This window comes from Pagrus pagrus, assembly GCF_965226575.1.
Source record: "Pagrus pagrus genome assembly, chromosome: 15".
In the NCBI taxonomy this organism is placed as follows: domain Eukaryota; kingdom Metazoa; phylum Chordata; class Actinopteri; order Spariformes; family Sparidae; genus Pagrus; species Pagrus pagrus.
In genome coordinates, this window is record NC_140199.1 from 25,192,099 (window position 1) to 25,205,858 (window position 13,760).

Here is a 13,760-nt window from a genome sequence, read left to right on the forward strand (position 1 = left end):
GCATCCCGTTGTGTCGTATGATGGGGAAACAAAGCCTCAACAGGGGAATTTATTTCTTCTCCGGAGAGGGCTGTAAATAAACAACTAGTGAATCACTGCCTCCATTTGTTTTTCTCTGATAATTCTGCCTGTGTCGTGAGGCGATGTGACAGTGTTTCGCAAGCCGGCGTAGCTCTCGGCAGCAATATTTCCTCTCGGCAAGAGTGAGAAAACATGCAGCACCGGCCTCATGTTTCATTACCAGCCATCAGTAAATTACTGTGTGCTTTTTTATATCACTCGCTGCAGCTCATTTAGCGCCATGATGGTACATTTGTATGAGTGGGGAATAACACCAGCATTAGACATTGTGCTTTAGAACTACTCAGTCAACTAAAGACACACAGGCGTAGAAACCACCAGGTGCAATTGAAAAGGAAAACCCACAACAGGTCCTGTGGTGAGTGTGTATCAGTTAAAGTGAGCACCAATGATTTGCTGTTAAAGGACGACCTTCCTTGACACCAGCGCTTTCAAATGGTTGAATATAAAATATAATGTGTTTAGGGAATACAATGCAATTTTTCTCTCGAGCAGAGAATTATTGTAAAAGTGTGTTTTTGGTCGCCATTTTTCAACCTTTGCAAAGCGGATATCAGCAAACGACTTGTGTCGTCTGGGAGATTCGGTTCATCTGGTCTGCCTGTAAGACTACATAAGCTGGTGGAAGTCGGACAGACTCTCCACTCGCATCCACCCTGTTTGGTTCTGTTGTATTTAGTTCGTCTTTACATTGAGTTCCCTTTTAGTTGTGTGAAGTAAATGTATTTTTAGTTACAACTCATGCATGGTTTGACCTTCTTTGTCCCGCCTTTAGCCGGGTTGTGATCAAAAAGGAAGCTCGCCAGGGAATTGAACTTGGGACCCTCGCATCCTAAGCGAGAATCATACCCCAACACCAGCAACAGTGTTTTTAGGCTAAAACAGGATGGGCTTTTTAAACTGTCAAACTTTAAATCTACTGTATATATTTTTAACATTTACATGATAGAATTCAATACGGAAGGTAAGCGAATGTACACGGCACGACAACTGTCAATGTTTATACATATACACGTTACGATGTTTTTGTGTAGCGTTTTTAGCATTTTCAATCATTTATCTTATCATCTATCATCATCTATCATCTAAGACACTGATTATCAAAACGATTTAAAAAACACTACATACAAAAATGAACTGTAAATAAAGTTAACAATATTTACAAAGCTCATTGTTAAAAACTGAAGTCACTCGCTACATTGACAGGAAGTGAGCAACAAATACGTCGCACTTCATTGGGTAAGTAGAAATAGTAAAAAATTTAAATGAAGGCAGACAAATTCAGCCAAATAAAACCCAAACTCTCTCTATAGCTATCACTAGAGGTCGAACATAAAATGTGTTTATATATGCAACATACGTTGAAGTGAAGCAACCCTTCAAACCAGAGGAGTAAACTATTATTTTTCCTAATTGCAGTTGTGTGGTCTTCATAATGAGCAGAGCACAGGTCCCAGAAAAGCTGAGGGGTGTTCCTCGTATTAGCTACGGTTCGATGACTAATAGCAGCAGTGAATAATGGCGTGAGCAGAGCGATCCCAGTTCTTTAGGAATAAAGGTAACCTCCCAGTGTGTAAACCTTGATTAGGAGCAGTCATTCAGCTAATGCTGCTGTTGGTAATGCCAACATGACTGCACATAATGAGCACTGGTGTACCGTGGTTTTCTTTGTGCTCAAGTACCCCTTCTCTGTATCCCATGTCCAAGTGTGAAATTACAATATCAGATCATATTTAGTTAATTAAACCCATATGACTAATTTAATTGGACTCAAATATGGGGGAAAATGAATAAATCATGGAGGCGTACTTAGCTTGTGTGTTAATAGTAATTAAATGTTGGGCAATCTGTAGCCTGTGAAGATAGCTCAAGTCTATTTTCCACCTATTGTACGAGTACACGTGGAAAAAAATGTGAGCCAGACAGTTTTGGGAAGAAGTCTCGCAGAATATTAATGAAATGATGTGGGAGTTTCAATCACAGAAATACAGCAGTCAACGATGCAGTCCTGTAAAGTAAGCTAGCGCATTAATAGCTGGCGAGTGGTCGTCCCATTAGGAGTTTGTAGTCAGAGAAGAGCCAGAAGCAGAGGAGAAATATTCCTCCGTGATTAGAGCCTGGAGAGTTCAAAGACAGCTGCTTCTGCAACTAGAATGGCGCGAAAAACACTCACAAGAAATCAACTCGTATTTGTCATTTAAGTATCTTATCTTTCATATTTTGCCGGGGATTAGAGACGCACATTCTCTCCAGCTCTGTCACTCCTTGTTATGTGTTTCCAATCTGTCAGATGCGCGACAGGGTGCTTTATTACATCTCGATAAATGATGCCACCTAAGTCTTGTTTTCCTATCACTAAAAAGCAGATTGTGTTTTGTCACACTCCCTGATGTGCGTTGCATTCTGTTTTGTCTCATTTTAGGCGCGCTCTGTGATTGATGAGGATTAAGAAACCGATTTTGCCTGATAGGAAACGCAGGAGCGTCCTCATCCACAACTGGTAAGAATCCTGATTTATCCCCTTGTCACAAGCATCAGCGGTGATACAGATATGCTTCAGCGTGGTTTTAGGAACAAGATAAGACAGCTGCTGTTTGGATTTTGTCTTGTGTTGCCACTAAGCATGCGGGCGTTTTGTCCCAGAACTGAATTCACTGATGGTGATTATGTTGTACAGTAACTGAGGCGTCGACTGAATGGAAAATAGAATGTACTTTTGCAATGTTGCGGCCCTAAAACTTAAACTCAAATCATCTGTTAGTTCCCCGGTGATACTGAAATTGATACTGCGCTTTGTTTTATTGTCCAAACGCTTTGAGAGGACAACACTGGACCACATGCACGTCAGAACATACTGAGTTAATCGCCATGAGAGGCAGACCGCCGTTGTTTTGAATGAAAGCACATGGTTTCGTGACGATTTACATGATAGGGATTGGATTTTGTGGGCGATGGCATTTCCTCTTTGCGTGTTAGACAGCTGGCGCTTGTCAGGTAACAGGGCAGTCAGTCACAAGAGCCCAAACAAGTTGTGTTGCCAAGCTCCACTATATCACTCTTCTTCCTCTGATGTGGTTGATTCAGAAAAAAAGCCAACATTTTGAGGATGTTTACAAGATCACATTCTCGCATGTGTACCTCGGCGGTGATACCTCTCTGGCTCTGCTTCAATCTGCCCCTAGGGTGTGAAACCTGAACAGCAGCAGTGCTAGCAATGGTGAGTTACCATGTATGGCTATTGATCTGCTCGATCAGTACCAATATAAATCTCCCAAGAGGAGGAGGACAACAGCTAATCCCCATTCTCCAGTCTTTTGCTTGCGTAACCTGCAGGACGACGCTCCGTTTAATGCAAAAACATGCATGAATACTGTGTTCAATTAGCCTTTGAACAGCCTGAATATTATGTGTTCAGTTTTCACTTGGACTGCATGAATATTAAGCGTTCATTTAAACCTTGACTGGGAAGAAACACTCCATCAATCGTCATCACAGTGTCAAAGACCTCTGGCTGAGGTGATTGATGATGTAATTGAGGTGATGAGGATGTGAGGAAACATCAGACTAAAGGACGTCGCACTATGAGCGCGCGAAGACCTCGTCCCTTTTGTTTGGGGGGCTGCGCAAAATGTCGACGGCGTAGTTTGTGTACATGTGAAATGGCATCAAAGCGCTGGAAGGTGAATAATTTTTGGTGGCATCTGCACATTCTGCAATATGCTAATGAGCAAAGCTGCAAAAGCCAGATTGCCAGGAGAGAGAAGAGGAGATGGAGGGAGAAAAAAGAGGGAGGGAGCAGAGAGTGGAGAAGAGAGAAACAGACGGAGGCTGGTGTAAATTATGGATGCAACCTGCGATTTCCAAGAGGAAAAGAAAGGCAGAGAGAAACCTCAAGTCATGCATATCAGATTACGCATTTACCACATTTTCTTATCATGGTCCGTGAGCAAACGCGTATACAATCTGGCCTCTGCGTGTGTGTTTGAGAAAGAGGAGAGGGAGAGCACTTACACATTCATCCATGTCGAGTTGTGTGGAGCTGTGTTGTGCTGTCGAGCGTTCTCTGAACTTGATATGACGTGTGTGTATAAAGCTGTGTTGACTTTCGTTGCACTATTGTGTCGCGCTGCTCTGTGTGCGTGTGCGTCTACAGTCACATGGCCCCTGATAGTTCACACATATCCTTTCGGCATTGATACACATGGACACAGTGGTGAGTCTGTTTCGTTTGGAGCTGTTTGAGTTACTCAAATCACACTCTGGGTATTTATATGACATTGTTCAACTATACTGGTCTAATGATACACAGTCTGCTGAGCTACCTGTTTTTTTTTGTTAAAAATACTTCACTCTCATCATGTTTTTTGCTTGCATGAGCAAGTCTAAGTTAAGTAAAAGTGAGCGTTTGTGTCCCACCACCACATCCCACCCTCCTGTGCCAGTCCCCTAACAGCCTGTGTGAATAATGGATCCATTCTTGAGTCATGTCTGTGACTGGGGCCTGAGCAGTGGTGTGGTTTCCCCACCAGAGGTGGAGGTGGAGGAGACGGGAGGGGCTGGTGGTCTGGAAATAGCTCTGCCTGAGCCGGGAGCACCTTAGGTGGGCCTCTGTGCCAGCCTCACCTTCCTTTTAACAGGCTCGCACGACCGAAGCACGACTCTGCTCGAGACCTCGCCGCGTATTACTCACCCAAAAGAAGCCCGGTTTAAGCCGCCGCCATTCAGAGTGATCCCCTCAAAGATGGCAAGAAGGAGAAGAAGCAGCGTTTTCTAAGAACTGGACAGGAGCCACGTCACACTTAAAGCGAGACGCGTCTGAGCCGGGAACAGAAACGATGAAGCTGCCCTGGAATTTGCCTGCATGTAAATGTGTGTTAATGTGCAAAGTAGGTCATTTATTTGGAGCAGGGACAGCTGTAGTGTGCTTCTCTGGAGCGATGTCAGAGTGGGGAATTTCATAAGCAGACACATTGCTGGATTTGGTGAGCTGGGGACTTACATATAGTGATATTTTGTTTATATGTCAAGCCCAAACCCTAATATACCAGAGGGGGAAGGAGGGGGGGGGCAGTGTTTGAAGGTGAAAATGGCTGTGGTCAATCCAGAGACAGCATCAGTAACCACAACCAGAGATAGCAGCCTAAAAATCAGACTAAATCAGATTACCAAACAAACAGCTAAGAGGATTAATTCTGATCTCTCGCTCTCCTTCTCTCTCTCTCTCTCTTTTTTCCCATCAGACGGACATTAAATCTGCAATCTATAAAATCCCTTCAAATGATTTTCTATTTTACTTTGCGGCCCTCATTTTCCGGTCGCATGTTCGGAGTGAAGCGCTTTCTGCTCTCGGTGAACTCTGCCCTTTTGTTCTGCCTCGAGGCCTCTAGAAATTGCTTCACTACACGGGGTATCATATCGGTCTTTAAAAATATCTTCACGAGGCACAACACGAATCTGACCTCCGATCAGATGCTGCACTGCTATCTGTTAAGCCCCCATAATGTTATAATAGCTTGTTCCACCCGGCGCACTTGCTGTTAGGAATAAAGCTGCGCTGAGAGACGCCTGTGGCTCTGTGGCTGTCACTTCAGCACGCGGAGCAGCGTTCACCGGCTCAGACCTAATTAAGAGAAAACATAATATATTGAAAGGAATAATTACACCTTGTCCCCGGCTTTCAGAGATCAAAAATGTTGCTGCATTTCTTAGAATTAATCTCAGGAATGATTGTTGGTTTATAGTGCGGTACAGTATGTTCTCTTGAAAAAAAAAAAGACTGTAGATTAATTTGGTTAATATTTTATAAAGCTTACAAAGGCAGAGGGCATTTGAGGCTTTTCAGATTATTTGTTCTTAGCCAATATTACACACCACGGCTGAGCTGCTGCTGTGCTGCAAAGTCTACAGCTCTCGAGCACAATGCCAAGACGAGGCACTTGCCGTTAAAAGTGTTTATCCGCGATAGCGTTGTTTGTGAAATGGGAGACGTTCAGATGCACTGCTCCTTTTCCTTTAGCCGTGATCCGATTCAAAGGGGCCACTTCGAGGAAAGCGTCCTATCGCTCTCCTGAGTGCTGATAACTGCTAACAGATTTGTATTAATATCCTCACTGGTGCTCTTTGATATCAGCTGATTCATTTCAAAACTCCGCTCAGCTCCTCACGCACACCCAGCAAGCACAATGCGCCGTTTCTCTTGACAGCTGGACAAACTGACAATCCCGCTCTCGATCACTCCCTCTCCCTCCCTCTTACTCTGTCTGATAGAGCCGTACATTGTAACCAACAAGGCTGTAATCAGCGCAGACCTAATCAAATCATTGCTCCAACAAGCAGCCCTGGCTGCCGGGCTTTCACGAAACACATCTCAGATCAAGAGGCAGGCTGCTCGTACAGCAGCGCACGCTGCAACCAGCCGCTGCTCGAAATGTCAGGAGAAGTCGGATTATTTTTTCGAAAATGTCACTGACAGCATAATAGCTCGGTGGAAGAGTGTCTCATGCTATGTTTTGTATCTCATGTCAGCAGGTGTGATATGTGACTCCCGTGTGTGTGTTTCTGGGTGTGTGCACAAATGTGATGGTAAGCAGAATGCTGATGTTGTTGACTGGAAGCCGGTGTGTGATTGGCAGAGTGCTCAAGTCATTAAAGTGTGTGTGTTTTAGATCTGCACAAACAAATGCACATCTCCAAACCTCCTCATTATCGGCAGCAGGAAAGCTGCCTGGGCACCAGGACAACTTGTGAGTGTGCGCGTGTGTATCTGTGCTCGCATGTGTGCGCGTGTGTATCTGTGCTCGCATGTGTGCGCGTGTGTCTGAGCGGTGCGCGCTCTGTTCAGTCGAAGCTCGTTCCAAGATTTGGTTAACCGAGTTGGCTCGCCCGATCACATCACCACAGAGTGTGCAGTTGCTTCAGCCTCTGTTTCATTTAGTGGCACCCACGCTGTTGTCCTCTTGCCATGAAAACACAGAGGCGCTGGTGCTTTTCTACACATGTGCACTCACACGCACACGCTGCTGAATGAGAGAGAGACAAAGTTAGAGTGAGAAAGAGGAAAAAATGAGAAAGCACCAATTAAGCTCCTCAGACAAATCTGCCAACAGTCATCAGGGGGCTGGAGGCGGAAAGTGTATTTGTGTGTGTTTGTGTCGGAGAAAGGGGGTATGAGGGCGTTCGATGAGAGCAGTGGTCTCTAACTTTGTGTTCCAAAAAAATCAGTTTCATGCTTTTCAAGTTTATCAACAACTCATTACAGTGAGGTGTCAGCAACCTGCTGCGGAGGCTGGCAATTATCAAGAGCTTTTAGCTTTTTATGCTTGTGTGTTTTTTGACAATTTAACGCATAGCAGTTGATGTTTCTTTCTTCTACTCACTTTAGCGTTTATATAACTTGGTTTACACCACTTTATATCCAAAAATATCTCAACGATACCTGTTTATAAGGTGCTTTTGTTTGATGTTTCTCCAAGATTAAGTGTTGTTTACACACAAACACATGTGGCTGCATCCTCAAATGTAAACTCTCTGTGTAGTCATTTTTCATATTTCATCAAAAATGTCAAACATTTGCTGGTTCCAGCTTCTTAGATGTGAGGATCTGCTGCTTTTCTTTGTCATTTATGATGGTAAATAAAGAGTCTTGGATTGTAAGCTGTTGGTTGTACAAAAGAGGCATTTTGAAGACATCATTTTTGGGCTCTGGGAAAATGTGATGAGCATTTTTACAATTTTTTGACATCTTATTTAGCGCTGCAAAGGCCAGTTGATAAGTTGTCAGCTGATTATTAAGTCATTTTATAAGGAAAAATAGGTCAAAATTCTCTGATCCCAGCTTGTTAAATATGAACCTTTTCTGGTGTCTTTCCTCCTCTGTGACAGTAAACTGAATATCTTTTTCTTTTCTGACATTTTATAGACCAAACATCTAATCGATTATTTGAAAAAATAATCAGCAAATTAATCAAGAATGAAAAGGATTATTAGTTGCAGCTCTAATTTTATTAACTAAACATGAAAATAATAAGCCAATCCGGTCGCGGCCCTATTGGTTATCGAAGCTAAATCAATTTTCTAAGCTATAACCGTTCAAGCACATAAAATTTCTTTGTTTTGCTTTCAGACATTCATGTCAGCAACCAGTAGCTAATCCTCAATCCAAACAATCTACGAGACAGAAAAACTCTCGCTGCACTGCCAAACGAAGCCTCCTCCTCTCTCCTGTGTTCATGCTGGGAAACAAAAGGCTAGTTTGGCCAAATCAGGACTGACATCATTGGCAACAGCTGCAGGCGGCATGCACTGCGTGTCTACGCGTGAGTGTGTCTCTGTGTGTTTACGTCTGTGTGTGCGTGTGTTTGTGTCTGTCAAGATGAGGTGACCTGATTGCTCAGCTGAGCAGTGAGGGAAGACCCGGCCTCGTGTTGTCAGAATAGCACCAATAAAAACCCCACAAGAGACGGACCACAATGCACCCTGGCTGGCGGCCCCTCCCCTCTCAGAGTCCCTCTGTGTTTTTGTGCGTGTGCCATGCTCCCCCCCCCCCAAGCCATGCACACACTTGCACTGCCACTCCTGACCATGCCAAAGCAGATTTGGAGATGAGAAATGATCCACCACTGGCCGTGCACTGCTGTATCAGCTCCCAGCTACAGAGAGGTGGGTCAGGCCAAATCCTGTTTAAAGAGCCTTTATCCTTATTGTTGGAAAGATAGAGCTAGTTACAACTGGACCTCACCTCTCCTCTCCTCTCCTGACCACAGTAGGTCCAGGTCAGTCTGGTTTCAACATTTTGATCTGGTTCCAGTAATAATTTCCGTGTACAGTATATACTTTGTGAGAGGAAACCAAGAGACTCTTTACGGCTCTATGTGGGAGTTTTTAACTCAACTAGAAAAGGGGGCTGACAGTCTGTAAAACCTGCAATGAAACATGTCTCACTTTGCCTCAAGGAGCTGTTAACCCACTTAAATCAATTGAAATTGTTTAGGTTTGTGTGGAGAGTTTCGCCATGACACGATGGCCTAAATGCTGTGTTTGAAGAGACCCTCTTCTTTCTGCAGGATTTGGATCTTTTTCAGCATGAATACGATCCAATTTCAAGATATTGACAAACAGCACAAAGCGGTGAATATTGGCAGCCTTGGTCTAAAATGATACATTCCTGGATATTAAGCAAAGCAGATATCAAGCAAACACTGTTTGTTAGCGGCAGGAAGAAAAGGTGGGTGGCCTCGTCGTTCACCCCTCCCACCACGAACACATAAAATGCCTTCTCAACACATAACACACAAACAGAAATGGCCCCCAACCCCCCCAGGGGTCTCACCTCAGTGGCCCTGTGGCGAACCGTGTGTTTGTGTGCGAGGCTTAATAACCTTACTAGAGCCATCCCACCCCTGCTGCTCTGTCTTATTACTCCCTGTACCCTTTCTGTTTTGTCCAGAGGAAGCAAAAGAGATAGGATGGATTTCAAGCAGCACCTTGGGGGGGCTGGAGGCAGGAGGGGGGGCAAGGTTGGAATGAGGATGGCTGGGGGGAGAAAATTGAGGAGAAGGAAGCAGAGAAAATGAAAGAATGGAGCGGAGGGTGGGGGCCAGCAGCAGTATTGACGTGGTTCAGATAAGTGAAGGATTAGTGGATCCACAATGAGCTCAGAGCTGCTGCTCCCCCTTTCACAACAGCCAGTGGTGAAGTGGCTCTTTTTAATGAACTGTGAAAAAAAAGGACATGCTTGTGTACATACACAGCCATTTATACTTAAGATAGGTTCCATCTATTAGCCTCAGTCCATTCATATAATGAATGAATGATCCTCTACTCCACCTACTCATTTTCTCTCATCCATTTCTGTCTGATAACGACATGAACATCTAGTTTGGATACCTGAGTTTTGTTACCAATAGCAAAATTATGCCTTACTACGAGTAATGATTAAAGAGGATGATCTGCTGATATTGTAAGTTTTTCCTACTGTCAACAAATCCCATAAAAGGACAAAAAATAGCAAGGCATTGATCCTGCCCATGTAGCCAAATCCTGACGTTGCTCTTATCTCTGTGCCAGAGATCCATTAAAAACACATCAGCGAGCCCCACCGTTATACTGGGAGACGTTTGTCTTCATCACGATGAACCTGGGTACTGCAGTTTTGTTCCATTTCACATACATAACCCGGCCACTGTAAATATTCGCTAGAGCATCAAATGTGTTTTAATCCGCGGTTGAAAATAGTTCCCAACAAATGCACGATTTACTTCTGTTTAAGTAGCGTTTGCTAAAAACTACAATGGCCGGCTGTTTTAGGAAATTATTCACCCTTTTTTTTTTTTTAAAGTGAAACTATATATTTGTGACTTGTTTTTAAAGATTTTGTCTTCAGTAGGAATGAATGGGCTGAGGACTGAGTGCCACAGACAGGATGGGGAAGTTGGAAAATATTGAGGGATGTACTGATGCATTGTTTTTGTCTTTTGATGGGATTTGTTGACAGTGTTCAATGTTGTTGCTGAGGAAGAACTTTGTTTAAATAAAATTCAGCAAAGCTTTAAAGTTACATTAAGACTTAGTTCAGGATATGATTATAGAAGTTGACTCAGGCACAGCACTGAGGTTTGACACCCAGCCCTGGTGTTTATGTGTGATGTGTCTAACTCGTCTTCTCTGCATGTTTGTTCTTTGTGTTTTCTTCTCTGTACTTTCTTGTCAACTTGTCTTTGTTAATGTCCACCCATTGACAAAGACTTGACACGTCCGCTGGAGAAATGTGAGCAGTGCGTACTTAACTGTGTTTCTTTTGTTACTCTCTCCAGACACACACACACACGCAGACACACACACACACTCGCCCACTGCAGCAGATACAATAGTCCAACTCATAGTTATATCTGCTACTCAGGTTGAGAAATGCTTGTCTAAAGTGAGAACTGCTTGTGTGTACGAGGATAATGCTACACAAGAGCCACTTGAATACAGGTTTTGTGCGTCATTGAAAGCGCCTTTATGCGCCTGTTGAATTGTTTGTGTCCCGTGTGTACTTTAGTGTGTGTCTGTGACGACTTGAACAGGTGTTTCTGATTGTGTGTCCGTGTATCCATGTCTGTGTGTGTTTTGTGTGTGTGTCCACACGCATCAGTGAGAATCCAGAGGGTCAGGTGTCTGTCTGGTTTCACGTTGGAGTGGAAACCAGAAGGCTCAGATTACAGCCGGGGTCATCTGTTCTGCTCCGAGGGCCTCAGAGGTTAAAGTTTAGCTCTGGTGAGGCACGGGGAGGGAAGGGAAGGTCTGGCTAGGCAACCACAGACACACACACACACACACGCACACTACACACTAAACATCCGACACAAACACAACATGTAGAAGGGCACATAAGATGTCTCACTTTATTTTTAATTGCTGATTTTCTTTTTATGTAAATGGTACAGTAGACAAACAAAGCATTTCAACTTATAAAAATGTATTATTTAAAATAGGATTACAATTAGTTTGTAATACCTGAACTTTAATACTCACAAATTCTGCAAAGATATGTTACATATTAATTGCAGCCCTATGTGAAACAGATAAATATATATCTACATATATGCTTACATCTTGACAAATCATCCAAGTGCTGCAACTACAATTTCCCCTATCGATAAAGTAATCATTTTGCAAGTATAATAAAAAAGGCTCACAGTTTCACCTGAGACCAATGGGATGTCTTCAGTGTCTTCTTTTTGTGTTCTAAAAATTACTCAAATAATTGATTAATAACACACAATAGTTGATTTATTTTCTTGGTTATTGATTAATCCATTAATTAAACTTACCCGTTAATTAATTAACAAACCCACTGATTGATTCACTCTCAAATGTTGGTACTCATCAAACTTTTCAAACGGCTCTGTTCCTGTTTTTTTCTGATTCCAAATCTGTGACTCAGATCAGCCACTTATAATTGATTCCTGACACACAGTCATTCTTCTCTTTTATTTATTTCATCATTGAACTACTCATCCAAAAATGACAATGTGGCCAAGTTACTTGCCAAGACATGTTTCCTCAGAAGACTTAAATAAACCGGCTCTGATTATTAATGGAAACTCATGACAATCTGACATGTCGGTGTGTCTTGTCACAAAATGACAGTGACACTTAAGTTACATAAGACTCATATTTTTCTCTCAATCCTTCCCTGCCTCTAGTTTTCTTCCATCAGACCCCCCTTCTCTCTCCTTCTCTACCTCTCTTGTACAGGAACTGGCCAATTTCCTGAGCCTGTTTTTCCATTTTGCTTCCCTCTGCGTGTATCTTTTACATGCGTATGTTTCTGTGTTCCTCTGTGTGTGCCTGTTCGTCATCCTCTGTCTCTGACTGGCTCTCAGCTAACAGCTTAAAATGTCACAACAGTTTAATTTCAATGGGGACAGGCTGGTTTGAGAATGACCCCAGTGTGCTCGGCAGAGTTTGAGTCAGGTTGCGACTTTTGCAGCTTGATGTGCTTACATCACAGTAAGTGTGTTTAAAGGCTTTATTGATGGGCATCTGTGTTGTTATATCTCTAGTTTGGACGGAAAGATTAGTAACATTTTTATTTTTTTACACGAGTATTAACGCTCATATTAACAGATTTGTTTTACAGTTTTTGACCACTAGCAGCAATGTAGAGCAATGTTTTTATGCATGAGCAGTAGGGCTGCACAGTATGATAAAAACATAAACGCCTAGCGAGCCTGACAGATATTACGATCACGTTATAGTTCATGATTAGTATTAGAATTAGCATTTTTGTACCACAATTCTTATTTTCCCTGAACAAAACTGTTGAAATCATGATGATGTGATTTGTTACAGTCTGTATCAAACAAACATGTTTTCTTACATCTGGAGAACAAGGTCTGTAGGCCAGGGCATCTCTGCAGCACTGCAGTGCTTCATTATAATGCTGTTTTGTCAGCCATATTCGATAATGTTTCGATTTCGTGAAATTAGCTTTCAATTTTGACTGTCGAATTTTAAGGCAGTAAAAGTCACATCGAATGGTGAATTTGGAGAATCATGACCAATTGTAAAAGATATATGTCTTTAAATTTTAAGTGAATTATACTGTAGGTCAAATACAATACAAGCAGATGATATAAAATTAGTATTCCGTTCATATTATGAGTGGTTTAACAACTGTTTATTTTTCTTCCCTCCAAGGCATATATTGGCAGGAAAGCTCATATAATTCAATAGTTGGGAGGAAAATTGTCACACTCCACCAGCTGCCTCAGAGCCTTGACGTAAAGCCATCCAGGGGAACTTCCTCCTTTGCACTCGACTGTGTAACATCACCTTTAATGGATGTATTTTGTCTGCCTTCCTGTACATGTCACATCGCCTTGACCCCCTTTACTTTAGCGAGACGTTTTTAATTTAAACCTAACAACATGTCGACCCATTCTTTCTTAAGCAGAGCACGTAATCTTGCAAAAGTTTACAACAAGTTAAAAGAGGTTCTCACCTTTTTTTTACTTGTTGATGTGTCACAACTTGTGCAGTAAAGCAGTGGTCACCAGTTAGAAAAACATCTTTGAAGCCATTCTGATAAAAGCAGCAGAAAGATGAGAGAATCAGAAAGATGATTCGAGCGTCAGTGTGCCCCTCTAATGGCCACTTGTCCAGCCGAGGCAGTGCATCTCTGATCAAAGCTG

The 13,760-nt window shown here is 42.7% G+C and overlaps 1 protein-coding gene across 8 annotated transcripts in view; it reads left to right on the forward strand.

Moving 5' to 3' along the window:
* zmiz1a (zinc finger, MIZ-type containing 1a) overlaps window positions 1–13,760 on the forward strand; it is a 108,455-nt gene that overhangs the window by 38,314 nt on the left and 56,381 nt on the right. For 7 of the 8 annotated variants that reach the window (XM_084375076.1, XM_084375072.1, XM_084375080.1 and 4 more), the window contains one exon: window positions 2,504–2,581. The gene's annotated coding sequence lies outside the window, so the exon portion shown is untranslated. Of the gene's footprint in view, window positions 1–2,503; window positions 2,582–8,298; window positions 8,397–13,760 lie in introns of those variants that run through there. The other variant, XM_084375075.1, reaches the window with a different exon arrangement.